The following is a 17,032-nucleotide window of genomic DNA, read 5'->3' as shown; positions in this document are numbered from 1 at the left end:
CTTTGATTCTTCTCGCTATGGCATTTGGAGTCCCAAAGGAGTAAAGGAGGACAAAGTTGTTTTGGCAAAGTTCAATGTTGAAACCACTTCAAATGAGGAATTTGAAGAGTGATGAATAAATTGGACTTCTAGTTTGAGATGAATTTAGGAAGTGAGAGCGCAAAACTTTACTACTTTATGTTTGGAGGGATATGCCAATGCTTGGTGTAGAAACCTACAATCTCAAGGCTATGGCATTACAAGTTAGGATTCCTTCAAAGCTGAAATGAGAGAGGTGTTTGCCTCTCAATTACGTAAGGTAGTGTGTGATTAGGATGACTTACAAACACAAGCAAAGTAGTGAAAGACTATGCCCACAAATTTTTAAAGTTTGTGCTACATGTTGATGGGTTTAGTGAGAACTTCAAGATTGCCAAGTACATCAAAGGGCTGAGAATGAATATTGGGCTGATGTGAAAGCACAAAGGCTAACTACCCTCAAAGAGGAAATGTTATTGGTGGAAATATATGAGGACAAGTCTGCACATACATGGTAAAATAAAGGTAGTTACTGGGCTGATTTTCCCTCTAATTCATATGGAAAGTCTACAAAAGATGCCAATTCTACTTCTACCATGCCTAAGTTTCCCATGGTCTATGGTCAAGGCATCGTTAATGGAAGGGTGGCTCATGTTTGGGTCAATAATGGGAGTACACATAGCTTTTTCAATACAAATTCCATGTGTAGTCTTAAGTTACACCCCATATATTTGGCAAATTTGAATGAACTTTACTTAGTGGAAAATGGAGTTGTACAATAGTGTGTTATGATGTGTATTTGGAGATCTCACAAGATTACATGTACAAAACAAATTTGCTGATACTTAGCATGGGTCCTGTTAACATCATTTTGAGATGTGTGAATGGTTCTCTAGCCTTGGTGCTATTACCAAGAATTTGTAGCAAGGTTATATGGAGTTTATGTATGGTAAACAAAAGTATTACTTTGTGAGGAAATCATGTGTCTAACTTGAACTTGATTAATGGCCCTCAAATCAAGAAGAAAGAGCTAAATAAAGAGCTAAATAGGACATGTGTATGTATTGTAAGGAAATCATATGTCTAAGTTGAGCTTGACTAATGGCACTTAACTCAAGAAGAGAGAGCTAAATAGGACATGTATATGTATTACATCTTTGTAAAGATGAGAGCAATGTTGAAGAGAGAAAAGTTACACATGAGCTTGATTCATGGCACTTAAGAGAGAGCTTAAGAAAATAGGACATGTTTATGTTGCTTTGTAAAGATGAGAATAATGTTGAAGAGAGCAAAGTTACATATGATGGGTGGATCCAAGTCAATATCCCTTTCATCTCCCATACTTTTAGTGAAGAAGAAAGATGGTACTTTTTGTATGTGCATTATTTATTATAGAGACTTGAATAAGTCTCTACCAAAAAAAAACATTCCATTCCAAGGATAGATGATCTTTTGGATGAGTTGAAAGTTGCAAGATTCTTCACCAAGATTGGTGTGAGATCAAGCTACTGCCAAATTAGGATGAAGAGTGGTGATGAGTATAAGACATCATTTAGAATTGAGAGGGGTCTTTGTCACTTTATGGTTATGCCATTCGGGTTATATAATGCAACATCCAACTTTCAAGATGTTATGAACAAGCTTCAACCTTTCCTCTTCAATTTTTCATTGGCTCCGATGACATATTAGTATAGAACAAGAGTGAAGAGGATTTATTATGGGCAAAGATGGTATAAGGGTGTGAAGAATTGGCCAACTCCTACCAAAGATGGTATAAGGTGGATCCCAAGAAGGTGGAATGTGTTTTATAGAAAGTTTATAGTATGCTCACATTGCAGCTCCATTTGACGAATAAGATTAAGAGGGAAGCTTTCTTTTAGGATGTTATAGCCCATAAGAGCTTTGAAGAGCTAAAAAGTATGCTTACCCTACTATCCTATTTTGGTATACCCAGAATTTTCCATGCCTTTAACTATAAGGGAAAATACATGTGGAAGGAGAATTAGTGCCATGTTGATTTAAGATCATGTGTGGATTTTTCATTTGAAATCTATAAACTTGATGACAAGGAGAGAGAGATTATATAGATCTAGAGATGACAACTATCTTGCACGTAATCAAGAAGTGGCATCACTATTTCTATGGAAGAAAGTTTATGATTATAAGGTGCTCAAGTACTTCTTTTCTCAACCTAATCTCTCCCCCAAACAAAGAAATGGGTGGCAACCCTTCAAAATTAAGATCACCTATGGCGATGGAGATGACGTGGTGGCCAATTCATTTTTAAATATGTGGGCATGTCCATTGTTGGCAACCATCACGGAAGTTCATAAGGATTGGATTATGGATTTTAAGAGGAGTATATGGCAGATGAAGAGGCTTCACATATGGTACAAAAATTAAAACATGGTATATGTGATATTTTTTTCTCATTTTTGGTTGCATAATGGGCCCTTATACTTCAAGGAAAGAGTGTATCAACCTCACTCGTCATTTAAGAAAAAGGTTTTGGTTGAGATGCATTCTTCACCAAATGGCGAGACACTTAGGTATCTTTAAGACCTATGATGCAATAAGAAAGATCTTTCATATAGAAAGGCCTATGGAGATATGTATGTGAGTTTATCTCCAAGTGTATGTCTTACCAACTCAACAAGGATCCCACATAAAAACCTGATGGTTTGCTTTAGCCCTTACCTATTCTGAAAGGTAATGGACTCATATTGTAATGGATTTCAGTATCGTCCTTCCTCTTATCTAGAGGGGATGGGATAATGTTTATGTGGTGGTTTATCACTTTGACAAAAGTTTCCCACTTATAAGGGTGAGATACTCAACCCATGGTTGAACACTAATTTATAGAGAATTTTTAAAACCTGCATGGGATGCCTACCATAACAAATAGTGAGTGGTTGAGATGTAAAATTCATGGGCACATTTTTGGCGTATAATATTTGAGACCATGTGTACTCAATTAACTCCCAGTATAGCTTACCACCCAAAGATTGATGGTTAACACATGGAAAGAGTCAATAAGTGGCTTGAGACTCATTTGAGGCACTATGCATGGGATGAGTGGTTGTATTTGTAGGAATTTTCTTATAATAGCACTCACCATGTGAGCAATTGGGATGTTACCTTTTAAGTCTATGTATGGTTATAAGGTGCATGTGCCTATTGTGAATTTTCAAGCAAGAAAATGTGGATTCTCATGCTAAGGATGAAGTGGAAAACATGCACAAAGATACAATCAAGAGGTCTCAAAAAGAGAAGATAAAGCATTATGAAAATGCACATAGAAGACCATTGGAATTTTAACAGGGGGACGTTGTGTCCTTGAGGATAGCCAAGACAAGATATGGATCTCAGGTAATACCAGAACTAAAGTGGGCTTAAATGGGTTGAATAATACCAGCACTAAAGTGGGCTTAAATGGGTTGAATAATACCAGCACTAAAGTGGGCTTAAATGGGTTGAATAATAGTGAATATGCTTGCTGTAATTTCTTGTTATGAGGCCTTAAGGATGCTGATTTTGAGTGTATTTGGTATATACAATTCAAGTCCAAGACATGTGCCATCCTGTGCTATGATTTGTGGGCCGATTTGAGGGAATTATACGTGGATTGAAGGCTATAATACTCAATTATGCTCTCTTAAACCAAAATTCCATATTCGAGCCTCTTTATCCCTACACATGATTGGAGGTGAATCAAGAATGATATGAATCCTTGATGGAGACCTCACTCATTAAATTAGATTTTGCATCTATTTTGGTTTTGGGGATAAAACCATTTGAGTGTAGTAGATTCACATGCCTTGTAAAGGTGGTCAAGCCTTGTAAATAGTGGGCCAAAGGGGGACATGGGCATGGCCAAATTTGGGGGCTAAGAGAATAAGTGTGTGTGAAAAGGGGTAAGAGTATATAAGAAAATTATAAGCCCTATTTATAATAATTAATAATCACTAATGATTTTACTTATCACCTTCTTGCTAGGGTAAGCTTTCATGGTGACCTTCTTCCTCAAGAAATGTTATGTGTGTACTTTGATTTGAGTGCAAACCTTATCTCTTGTAAAAAACATGTATGGTAGACTTAATTTTTTGCTACTCTCTACATGTAAGTGATATAGGGATCGAAAAGTGAGGTCTCCTTGGGTGGAGAGGAACACATCACAAACCCCCCACGATCCCAAAAAGTAGGGGACCCAATTTTTAGGGATGTAGAGGGAATCCCCCCACACCCTTGCAAAATCCCATTACCATCGATAGACGAGGTTCTAGTATGATGGCATCACAAAGTGTCCGATTTGATAAGAGCTCTTAAGATAGATGAAACTCTAGAAAATGGCACCCAAGCCTAGTTGAGCATCAAAATCTCGTCTGACGGTGCTGACAAGACTTTGCAGGATGGTGGAAGCCTCATGCTCCTTAGCAAGCTAGCTTAGCATAGGATTAGGATTGCATGTCCACCTTGAATTTGTGAAGTGGTCCTACAAAATAGAGGAGTGATGAACAATCAAGTGATGGAATAGAATGCATTAGAGTTTTGCATTGAGAGGTAGGGGGCGGTACTAAGAGCCAAGAGGCCAAAGGCAACAAGGGTAAATGAGTACGTGCAAATTGCCGCAGACAAGGACCAAGAGGAGGTAAATCAGTAGATCAGACGCTATCAACCTCCCCAGCGATCTACCACACCCAGCAGCTGCCAGCGACCCTAGTGTACAGAGATAAAATTATGTCTTATAATTCCCTCCTTAAAGGCTCTCAGCGCTTGGCTTCTCGCTGCTTTTTGAGGTCGGCGTGCCATTGGCAATCTGACGAGCACTCATTTTTTAAGAATCCAGGCCGCCGATTCCTATAACCATAAGGTTATCTCTAACCTTATCTCAAAGGTTCCAAAGGTTAAGATAAAGTTTTAACCTTATAATCATCTCCTTCTTGTGATTATGCCTAGTCAAGGCTAGTTCATATGGAGACACTCTTTAAGCTTACTTACACGGGTGAGTGGACCCTTCAAGCGGCTTTTTACATGGTGTCAAATTCATGCCCATCAATTCGTGTCTATCTTGAGTGCCACATCACAAGTGCAGTCTAAGCTTCCACCGCATGGAAACGTCGTCGTAAGAGGGTGTGCACCTGAGCCTTGTAATCATCATTCCCCACTTGCATTAAAAAAAATGCCAAAAAAGGCAACATGTATATGCATTCCAAAATTGTAAAAATGGGATTAGACACTGCCCTTGAGCCAAGATGCCAAGTGGTAAGACCTTCCTGGAAAAATCATTTGCATTTGTGAGTTGCATTACAGGATTTCAGATACTACCCGTGCAAAACACAAGTAAGACCACCCGTGCATGTCCACCACATATATTTCCCAAAATTGCATTTACATAGAAAGAAATCTAAAGCTCCATGTAAATTGAGCCAATCAAGAAGGCACCACCACTCCTCCAATTAAGCAATTTAATGTACGGCCAAAAGAGCCATAGCAAGAACCCAGAATTAGAGACCAGAATCCAATCCAAAGCCAAAGAGCCAAGATCAAGAAAATAAGAAGTCCAACTGCCAAGAAGCCAAGGATGAAGAGAAGATATAAAGAAAAAGCCTGAAGACTGAGAGCCCGAGTAAGAACCAAGAGAGCCGAGTAAGAACCAAGAGAGCCGAAGCGTGGAGCCATGAGTCAAGAGGCAAGCAAAGAGGCAAAGAAACCATCAAACCAAAGAGAAAATGAAGCAATGTAATCGAGGACTCGTGAGAGACATCCTACACCTGCTGAAGGAGCCCACCAGAGTAACTCACTAAAGATGTAAAATCCTTCACCCTTGTGATATGAGGCATAGCTTAACACTAAGAGGGGGGGATAATGAAGGCATAGCCAACCATGTAATCAAGAACCACACTACACTCCTGGCAACATAGGACACGGTAATGACCAGCCTAGCATCAAGGGGGGGTGTTGAGATATGGGATACTAGGCCATAGTGCCTCATGTACAAGAGAGGAGATAAGTGAGCTATCCCATAGGCAAGATGCAGAAGTCAAGGCAAGAGAGATCCTAACTCAGTTGTATATGAAGAGCCCATTAGGCAAAGCTATGAATCAAGAAATCAACATTGAAGCATATCTGAGTAAGTCTCTTGTGCATTGTCTCTTGTTATTTTAGTTCTTTCATTTAGTTAATCATGCTTAAGTGTAGTTTTCATCCTCCTTAGCAAGCTAGCTTGCTCTAGATCCATGAATCTTATCATATTTAAGAGTTAATAGTTGAATATCTAGTGAAAATATATGCATGAATCTTATCATATTTAAGAGTTAATAGTTGAATATCTAGTGAAAATATATGCATGACCAAAAAAGAATGGTATTTGTTTTAACATAAAGAGTGTGTGATGTAGTATAAGTACTAAATAATGTGTTCTTTATGTATGTGCTTCATGAAATAAATGTGATACATGACATTAAAATAAAATGTGTTATTATTTGAGTAGCTAGGGAAATAAAAGAAAATTGAGGAGTTCTATTAAACGTATGTGAAGAGTCTTGCACTGACGATACTACTGAGATGACTGTAAGACCCAGTGAGAAGGCATGAGGTTCGAAGCAAGCCCAGTTGAAGATCCCTACTGAGTCGCCTATAAATCCCAGATAAAGAGGCATGAAAGCCTAAGGGAAAACTCAGTGAGATACCTACCGAGATGCTCGTAAGACCAAGTGAGAAGGCATGAGGTCTGGAGGAAGCCCGATCACGATATTAATATTGAAAGAATGAGGCATGAGAGGGCCAGCGCGCAGAGACGCTTAGCTGGAATACTAGCGAGATGCTTGTAAGACCCAATGAGAAGGCATGAGGTCCAAAGGAAGTCCATGGGAGGTCCTGACCACGTCACCTATATAAGTCCTAAAATGAGGCATGAGGGCCAGAGGAAGAGTCCATGTGAGGTCCCGACCACGTCACCTATAAGTCCTAAAATGAGGCATGAGGACCAGAGGAAGACTCTTGCACTGAGGATACTACTGAGATGCCTATAAGATCCAGTGAGAAGGCATGAGGTCCGAAGCAAGCCCAATTGAAGATCCCTACTGAGTCACCTAAACGAGGTCCCTACATCTCAAGCGATTCAACCATATACTAAATAATGTGCTCTTTATGTATGTACTTCATGAAATAAATTTGATACCTGACATTAAAATAAAATGTGTTATAACTTGAGTAGTTAGGGAAATAAAAGGAAATTGAGGAGTTCTATTAAATGCATGTGAGGAGTAATTTAATTAAAGGCAGTTATTTGGACTAAATGTAAGTGAAACATTTGGAAGCAACTAGACCACAATTACCATGTAATTACCCTTTCTCTACTCGCTAATACTTGGGTGGCTAAAATCTTATTAAGAGAGCTAATTAAGAGTAGAGTATTCGTGGGTCATTTTTGGTGCGTCTACTAGGAGCTCCAGTAGTGTTACAAAAAGGGTATACTAGATGAGTGAAGACTTACAATAGGTCGATGAGCTTCCAAAGGAAGTTAAGAAGCTAATAGTAGAAAAGCTCATTAGTGAGACTTATACTATCTATTTTAAAAGCAAAGCAAAAAAACTATTAGGCATTAGTTCAAAAGAATGATAGTGGAGAAGGTACTAGTGAAGGAAAGAACAAAAAAGTTGATTGGATCTTGCATGTAAATGCTTATAATCTAGAATATGTAGAGTACGCAGATCCTACTTATTTAGTAATTCAACTAGCAATATATTGGGAACTTATAGATAAATTCGACTTTAGGACCATTCATTTTTCTAATTGCTCAGGATATTGGAGAGGACCTAGGCCTTGTGATAGAAATTCCTTATTATGTATGCTTTGAGGATTTTAAGAACTATTTTCGTCTATGTAGTGGAATGAAGATAGAATTTTGTCTAGAAACTAAACAAGAGCTAGAAGATTTAGAGACCTTGTGGAATGAGAGATCTGAACGCCTTGATTTTTATTAAAATATCATGTTATTATATTCTAGAGAGAGAGTGTGGATAGACCAACTAGAGAAATAAAATTACGAGGGATCATAGGGAGATTGGCTTATTATAGGTGCTTCATTAGAAACTATGTTAGCCTAATTAGACCTCTATCATGTTATTATATTCTAGAGAGAGAGTATGGATAGACCAAATAGAGAAATAAAATTACGAGGGATCATAGGGAGATTGGCTTATTATAGGTGCTTCATTAGAAACTATGCTAGCCTAATTAGACCTCTATGTGCCTCATTAGAGACTGAGATTGCTCAATATCAGTGAACTATTAAGCTACATTAGTTAGGAGATTGAACTTTATTGAAAGAAGTTAGTGAAGTGTAGACGGATGAGTAATGCAAGTAGTAGTAGTGACGTTGGATATAAAGAGAGAGAAGAGAGAAGAAAGCAAAGAGACGAGAAACATAGCCAACTGTTAAGCTAAGAGATTGGAAAGAATAAACAAGATAATTCAAGGAGGACTTGGAGGTCAAACTCTAGTATAAATCTAAATCAAGGATGTATCACATGAAGTACTCCCTAGAGTATAGCAAGAACAATTCTTTTTTTAATGATTTAGTTGTTTCAAGTCTTGATGTGAGTGATGACGTTGGATATGAACTTGACGTAAGCCAAATAAAAGAAGAAGGAGAGAGTAGTGCAAAGAAAAGTGAAGAGGTCAGAAGTAGTACTCATACACCTATTCCAAGCGTTCAAAAGAACTTGAAGGATTTCTGGAATACGCTAGAATTTGGCCTTAGAAAATATTAAGTACACCCAAAAAGAAGAGCCCTCAACTTCTTTGAAGAAGTAGATTTTTGTTTAACTCTTTTATTCCCAATGGTTGTACCTGCACTTAGAGCGACAGTTTGGTTTATAGACTTTACTCGATATAGTGGATTATGGGATGAAGATCTCGATGCCCACGTACAATGATGTTGACGAGTGTGTACACCCTCTCACATTTTGGCATTAGTTTGGGTGTGAACACCCTCTAGCATTAGTAGCATTAGCTTAGGCCAATGAGTTGTGAGATTTGGTTATTAAAAGATGTCATATCAAGAAGTGGTTACAAGAGGGCTAGTGGGAAGTTAGGATCTTGTGGAGGTTATGGGAGCCCAATAGTCACATGGGTAGCTCAATAGTCATATGGGTAGCCCAATAGTCACATCGTTATCCCAAGAATCATATGGTTGGATGGCTATATAAATCCCCTCTTGTATGCATGACTATGGTATGTACATGATTCTTACACATGATTCCGCCACACACAATATACATGATTCTTATATACATAATACATAATATATTGTACATAATTCTTTTACACACAATATGTGATATATGGATATGGAATACACTATGATGTTATGTTGTTATGCTTGTATGTTTATCTTGTGTCTTTTATCTTATTCTTTATCCATGCCCCTTACTCCATGCTCACGTGTACATGTGTACTCCATGACTATGTATGTACGAGCATGTGATTTCCCCCATTTTAGCAAGGCTATGTTAACACTTGGCCATCCCGACAGGACAAGAAGCTTCGATCTTCTCCATGCCCACAAGCTCTTGAGTAGGAGTTAAATACCTAATCCATACTTAGGTATACGCATTTCTTGCAAGAAGACAGATTAGTAGCATGCATGATTCTTTCTTGATTTTCTTGATTACAGTACTCAAATGCTTATCTTTTCTCTCTCCCCCTATTTTGCTAGGGTTTGCAAATTGCAAGTGACGTTTTGCTAGCTATTTGTAGGCTCAAATTCTAGGGTTTACAGGTGCTCTAGGTGCTGTCTGGTGTTTGCAGGTGGTATCTGTAGGGTTTTTTGGTGCTTTTTGTGCTTTCTAAGGTCTGCACAGGTGCCCCCTTTTTGTACTTTTGACGGCTTGCAGTTGCTTGCCAGCTTTGGAACTTCTAGGGTTCCTAGAATCTCACCGTGTAAATTCTAGGGTTTGCAGGGGTTGCTTGCCTGCTTGTAGGGGTTGCAAGCGTGTATGCTGAGGTTCAATGGAGGGTGCCAACAGCACAATGGCAATAACTCCTTTCTCTTTGCCAATGATGGATCTTTCCTAGAGAGGTTCAAGCAGCTTCAAGAGCAAACGTCTGCGGCGGATGCAGCCAGAGCTAAGGCCGCTGCATCTGCATCTCCATTGTCAGAGGCTCCCAAAAGCACCCTTACCTTGAAGAAGGCAAGCGTTCTGCCTTCGGGTTCCGGCCTCTGCAGCAAGCTTGCCTTCAGCTTAAAGCAAAAGTCCAAATCCATCGTGAACTCCTTGAAGCTGGGCGAGGATGATGATGAAGATGATGATGGGCATCGGCTCTGCAGATGCATGGTCAAAAAGCAAGAATTCCAATGGCGGCTCCCCTCATGTGCATCTCAAAGATCCAAGTCTCAGCGAAGGATGCAGTAGGGAGAGGGCTCGGCAGTGTGCCTGCTTTTGATTTTCTAGAACGGGGAAGATTGGCGGGAAATAATGGTGAAGGGGTTATTGTCGCCGCATGTCCTTGATGTCCCTCATAGCTAAAGAAAACCCTTGCTGCTAACTCTACAAACCCTCTCCACATGGGTTCTAGGTAGATTTAGGGGTGCCTGTGTACCTGGCACCCCACAGGCCGGTGACCGCCTCGGTCTAGACAGTGGTGCAGATAGTGGTGGAAAAGAGTTATGAGAACACACGTCCGTATGTCGGTGCGTTTGCTGTGATTCGAACCCAAGTCCTTGCTTAGGGAGGCGTAGCTCCTATCCACTACACCGTGCGCACACTTGTGATGTGCACACATGTCCATAACACCTTATGGACATATGTCTACAAATGGGCCTGTCACCGGCCATTGACCGGGTGATCGGGCCCACGAGGTGCCACGTACACATGCACCCCGAAATCTACCCAGAGCCACATGTCCTTGCTGTCCGCCATAGCCACAGAAAACCCCCGCCTTCAGCTCTGCTAACTCTACAGACCCTAAACCTAACCTTAGCCCAGAACCTAATCGTGAAAACCCTGAGCCAAGTCTAGAGCTTGCACCTCCCCATAGCTCCTGCCTTTCCTATGACCGTGTGACAGAAGACTCGCATCCCTCTCTTGGAGACTGACCTGGATGACCTTTCCCTCTTTGGTTTGTTGCTTACCTCCCGATCACCCAGTGCAACATTGTCGCATAGAGATGCCCTTCAACACTGCATCAAGCATGCTAATCTTTGGCTGGCAGAATTCGGATGCCCTCATCAGAGAGGACCTGGACCTAACCTACTCCCATTTGAGGGAAAGATTAAACAAGATTTTGTCCTTGGATTATTCTACCATGATTCCAAAATTGCATAGTCAGTCTCACAACGGCTTAGCTATGCAGCCACCGAGAAGAGAAAGAGATGACCTTCTTCTAGTTTCCTCTGCCTTCTTTCCATTCTCCTCCTAGCCATTGCAAGAGGCCTCATTTGTGCAATCGTGGGCAGTCCCAAAAAAGATAGCCACTACAAGTCCTTTCTTGTGGGCATCATCCTTTCTTGCAGAGCAGGCACTGTCTTGGATGCTGAACTATGCCTCAAAACCACCGTAGGAGAGTGCCATGTTCTGGCTTGGGGTTGTTGGTTTTGTCATCATAAGCTATGCCCTTATCAAGAACATCAAGGGAGCCATGATCTATGGCATTGTCTTTGTTATACTAGTATCATGGTTCAAAGGCACTAAGGTCACCTACTTGTCTCTCTGTCTCTCTCTCTCTCTCTCTCTCTCTCTCCCCTCCACTCACACACACACACACACACACGCTATCTCTCTTCTCACACACACTCTCCCACACATGTACACACATGCACATGTACTAATGCAAACACACACTCTTTCCCCCTACACACTCTCACACATAGACTTCCATGTCTCTATCTCTCTCTGTGTTTCTCTCTCTCTCTCTCTCTCTCTCTCTCTCTCTCTCTCTCTCTCTCCACTCCACTCACACACACACACACACACACACACACACACACGCTATCTCTCTTCTCACACACACTCTCCCACATATAGAAACTCTCTCTCTCTCTCTCTCTCTCTCACACACACACACACACACATTATCTAAAGGTTTATTTTTTTCAATGGGGTGGTGGTATTTGGAGTTTATAGGATTTATAATGTAAAAGGGGAGTGGCATAAAATTTGGAATGGTGATTATTATTGTAGTAATATGTAAAGGCCATTAATCTTTTGGAAGCTTTTACTTTTCTCTCTACCCCCACTTCTCTTCTCTCTCCCGTATCTCTCTTCTCTTCCCTTTTTCCAAAAATGTGGCATGTGCTATAATGAGTGGCATTATGGGTTAAATAATCATGGGATATCGGGTTAACTCAAAGATGGAGTCAAAGTGATGAGTCCCTCTACTGAGATTCTTGGGTTATGATTAAGGGTAAAGACTAATTGATGGCACACATGTCCTTACAGCTAGGGTGAGGCCAGTGGATGATGGGACATGTCTTTCCAACAGCTACATGAGATCCAAATGGTTTAAGAAAATGGATTTGTGCTTCAAATTGGGGGTCCACCTGTGTAGTCAGCTCAACTAAATGCAACTATAGCAATAATTCCTAGTGCTTTTCGTCCAAAATACAAGGATCACAAGATTGTTAAGTGGAGATCCCGATCGACTAAAGATCTCCAAGAGAATGTCGAGAAGGGAAGGACCCTGGTTGCAAAAATTAACTATAAGGCCATTATATTATACAATGAATCCCACATCTTTAATGCCAATATTGAAGGGTACAAAGCAAAGGGTGTGAGCTACTATGTGTCAATATAAGACTTTCTGTGATGCACATGTAAAGGGTGAGAGAGAGCAAGCACCTAGCATACATGCCATGCAAGAACTTATACTTCATGTACTTGCTGATTCTAGGATTCGATTCATTGGCTCATGAGTTCATTTTAGGCCCTTTTGGTAAAAGATGCAATGTGCCTGCGTGAGGGGTGGGGATGTTTTTTGTGTCACTTTTTAATGGGGACTGAAATATAGCACCTAGACACATGGTGGTACTTTTTATTGTGGGAATTAAATTTCGCTAAAAATATTTGCTCACATGTGGTTATCTCAATATTAGAGGCATGCTTGTACCCTTGGAATTTTAAAATTTAGGTAGAATTTGCACTACAAAACCTAAACTTAGATTCACTCTGGCGGCTAAGTTTTAAAAGCGAACAAGGAAACTTATCTTTTCATGTTTTTTCTCTAAAAGGTGATGATTAGTGTCATTTGTTCAATTAAATGCTCTAATTTGTATGTTAACTATAGTGTTATTCTTACATTTTTTATGTTTAGAAAGTGTAACTATTTTCATTTTTTTGGAGGTTGTTTGGCGGGTTTCACTTAGCTTTTCCCTTTGCTTGGACTCTCTCTCTCTCTCTCTCTCTCTCTCTCTCTCTCTCTCACGTCATAAATTTCTCTATCCCTCTGTCTCTACAAAATCTTCGTGAATCTCTTTCTACACGATTGAGTTAGTGGACAATATATAGGGTAAGTATATTGAGGCATGTCCTACAGGCAGTGTATTGAGACATGTCCTCTTGGCAATGTGTATAGGAAGTTAAGTGAGTCAAAGAAGATTTCTAATTGTGCCCACTCATTTTGATTTATAAATTGAGGATATTTTATATGTTCCATTTACTAATGAAGTATATGCGTGGTTGTTAAAATTTTAAAATGCCATATGGGGCGGTATAGAGAATAGGCATTTTAGCTTGTGTAAAAACTGCTAACATAGCTTACAAGCTTATACTAGGCACCAAATCTACTTCTTTTCTTTGTTCAGCTTCTTGTGCATCAACCACATCTTGTGCTAGTGACAAGGTTATATGCTTTACACTTGTTTGTTGGTTCACCTTTGTGGTGACTTCCATGCCGGAGTCTTGCATTGAAGAAAATGGTGGATAATGGTTTATTATAACGTAAATTTGTAGGTAAACAATTATAAATTAAAACTGCTCTAGGTGTAACAATGCAAATGCATGCAAGCAAGATGACTTGGACCATAAGAGATAAAAGTTTATCTTTTCACCACCACCTAGCACTAAGGCTTCTATAGGAGATGTATACCAAGAATCATTCCTTTCTCTGCACACGATCATTTCAACCTTATACAATAATCCATTACACACAATTTTTTGAAAAGAAAATACAGAATAAAGAGCATGTTTCTCCAAAGGGAAGCTTAAAATTGTTTAAAAGTCATGAGTGAAATGCTATGTGGAGTTCATTTTTACTGAGGGGGTGGAGGTGGTGGTTCAACATAAGGGGGGCCTAGCATAGAGTGCATACCAACCATATACAGATCACATGGATTGTACAAAACACATCAAGAGAAGACCAAGCATGTGGAGATCGCATACAACCCATCTTACACATTTATATACCATATCAATAATCCAAGGCATGTAAACCACATCAAGATGACATCGAGCATGTAAACGTCTCGGGCAACCCATTTGGACCATGTATATATCTCAAAGGACAAGGCAGAGCACACCTTGAGAAGACCAGGCATATAGAAATCACATAGAGCCCATTCTAATCATATGTGAATATAACATGGACCGAACAAAGTACACTGAGAGAAGGCCAAGCATGTGGAGATCTCATACAACCCATTCCACACATGTATGGACCATCCAAGGCCATGATCTATGACATCATGCATGGCCATCATGTGGATCATGCATGTATGTCCATGGTGCACATGATAGCATGTATATCCATGATGCATCTATGTCCTTGTTCATGCCATGGCACATGCTTACATGGACACGTCACATGTTGACACTAACACATCAAGTGCCACATCATTAGGGTAGTCCACATAAGAAAAAACCATGGAACCAAACCTCACCAAAAAAATTCCCCGTATCTTGGAATCTTATGCCTAGATCCGTTTTGCCAATTCACCATGTCTGGTACCCTCTAGGCTATTAAGAACATGGAATAGATGTTTCATTTGGGTAGTCTGGTGTAGTTTGGGTCACTAATCTCTGGTAGCTGAACATAGAGTTTCTTCCTCTTCCGCTATTGTAGCTCGAATCAAGGCCTCTACTTCTTGCACTTCCTCTTCTATCCTACCATTTAGCAATAAGATTTCAATAGGCATTGGGTTTTCTTGATCACAATAGGTTCCATGTGGACATGCATCTCTACATGCATGGGGTTCGTATGTGACAAGGGTAAATTGGGTGTGACCTTGGAGTTGACCTCAACTCCTTCATTACCAATTTGATATGCTACATGGGTATGTCTAGAGGCTGCAATAATTGGTCACGCGGTCAATCAAGCTAGTTGTTGGTCTTACGTGTGTTGTTGGAGTGAGTTTTTTTCTCCCTAGGTTTTGTAGTCCTTCCACCATTGATCCAAGATCAAAGTAAGTGTCACTATCTAAGAGTTTTAGGCCTTTCACCACGCTAAACAAAGTCCCTAAAGAAGGTCCCGAGCCAAGGGTGGGTTGGTAGGAGCCTAGCTAGGTGGAAGCGCTTTCCTTAAAATCTATCTCTATACTGTGCCCAAATCGTAATTGCATGTCATTTCAGGCTATTTTAGGACTAGGGGGATATCCCATACTAACATAGTAAATGCACCTAGTTATACTCTCACCAAACATAGCAGAGTCTTAGGAGACGGGATCTGCATCTTAGAAATAGTCAAACTGCACGGACCCAAAGACCGAACGCGGACATCGAAAATGAAAATAAAACTCAGATTATGAATTTTTTAAGAAAATAAAGAAATAAGAAATAAAAGAAAATTTAAAAAATAAAACTCCAATTATGAAAATTTAAAAATATAAAATTGAAAAGAAATAGTTGATGCTTGGTGGCCTTATATACATATATATATATATATATATAGGAATTTTTAAAAAAGTGTGTGCACAAACTTGTTAGATATCTGTTTTAGGCTATTGTAATCATTTTGACACAACTTGTTTATGATCCCAAAAATTTACAAGTTTCCATAAGGGGCCCTCAACTATAGGAACAACCTGGATGGCCCAAAAAAAGTGTGCCATTTCTTACCCATAGTATTGTTCAAAGACACCTAAAACCCACGTTGGATAATCTTGGGCACAACACTTGAAAAAAAAACCCCAAAAAAAGTTACCTAGCCCAAGGGACACCTGGCATAACTAGTGGACCGATTTCAATGGGATTAGTCGTTGGATTAAGCTTAATGACAAAATTTTATGCAAAAACTAATCCAAAATTAATTTCTCTCTAATCCACCCACTTAAATCCGAATGTTGAAGCATAATGCAAAAAAATTAGTACCATACCAACATGACAGTGATGACCAAACGAGGTCTGGTTTGGCAAGCCAGTCATAGAGACCAAAATGAAAAATTTTAACAAAACTTCACAGAAAAACTAGAAATGATAGAAACGGTGAAAGAATCAGGGGATTAAGAGTAACAAGAAGCAAAATAACAATAGCAAAAATCATGCAGAATGCCAAAATGAGCATAAAATGCATCAACAATCTAGAAACAAAATTGATTTTCCTACTCTAATATCTTATTGTTAGCATAACCTCATTTACTATTTAAAACAAAAACAACACACATGCATTCAAGATACAATGGTGGAGCTATTCCCAAGAGGTGCCAATTATGGGTGTCCTTAATGCCATGGGAACAGTGTACGTGCACTACCAATGTCATGGTGAATTACTAAACTCCTGTCAGGAGCACACAAGTGCTTAACCAAGTAACCAATATACCATGGCATTGCCTATAATGCACGGTCGTGGGGGTATCTTATGAATGCTCGGATTCCTCGATCCTTGTAGAAAGCATTGTCGATGGAGCATGCAAGAGCTTGACCTCTACGTTGTCTTCTCATGAACAAGAGAAGCTCCACCCTCCTTGGCAGCTTGATCTCTCACTCACACATGTAGACAAGCACACCGTAGAGCTCAAATCAAGCAAGGTAAGTGATAGGCAAGAAGAAGAGAGAGAAGCAGATTACTCAATTGCTTAGCA

The sequence above is a fragment of the Cibotium barometz genome, chromosome 17 (genome assembly GCF_041138505.1).
Source record: "Cibotium barometz isolate CiBa-2024 chromosome 17, ASM4113850v1, whole genome shotgun sequence".
NCBI classification, from domain to species: Eukaryota; Viridiplantae; Streptophyta; class Polypodiopsida; order Cyatheales; family Cibotiaceae; genus Cibotium; species Cibotium barometz.
This window is presented reverse-complemented; position numbering follows the sequence as displayed.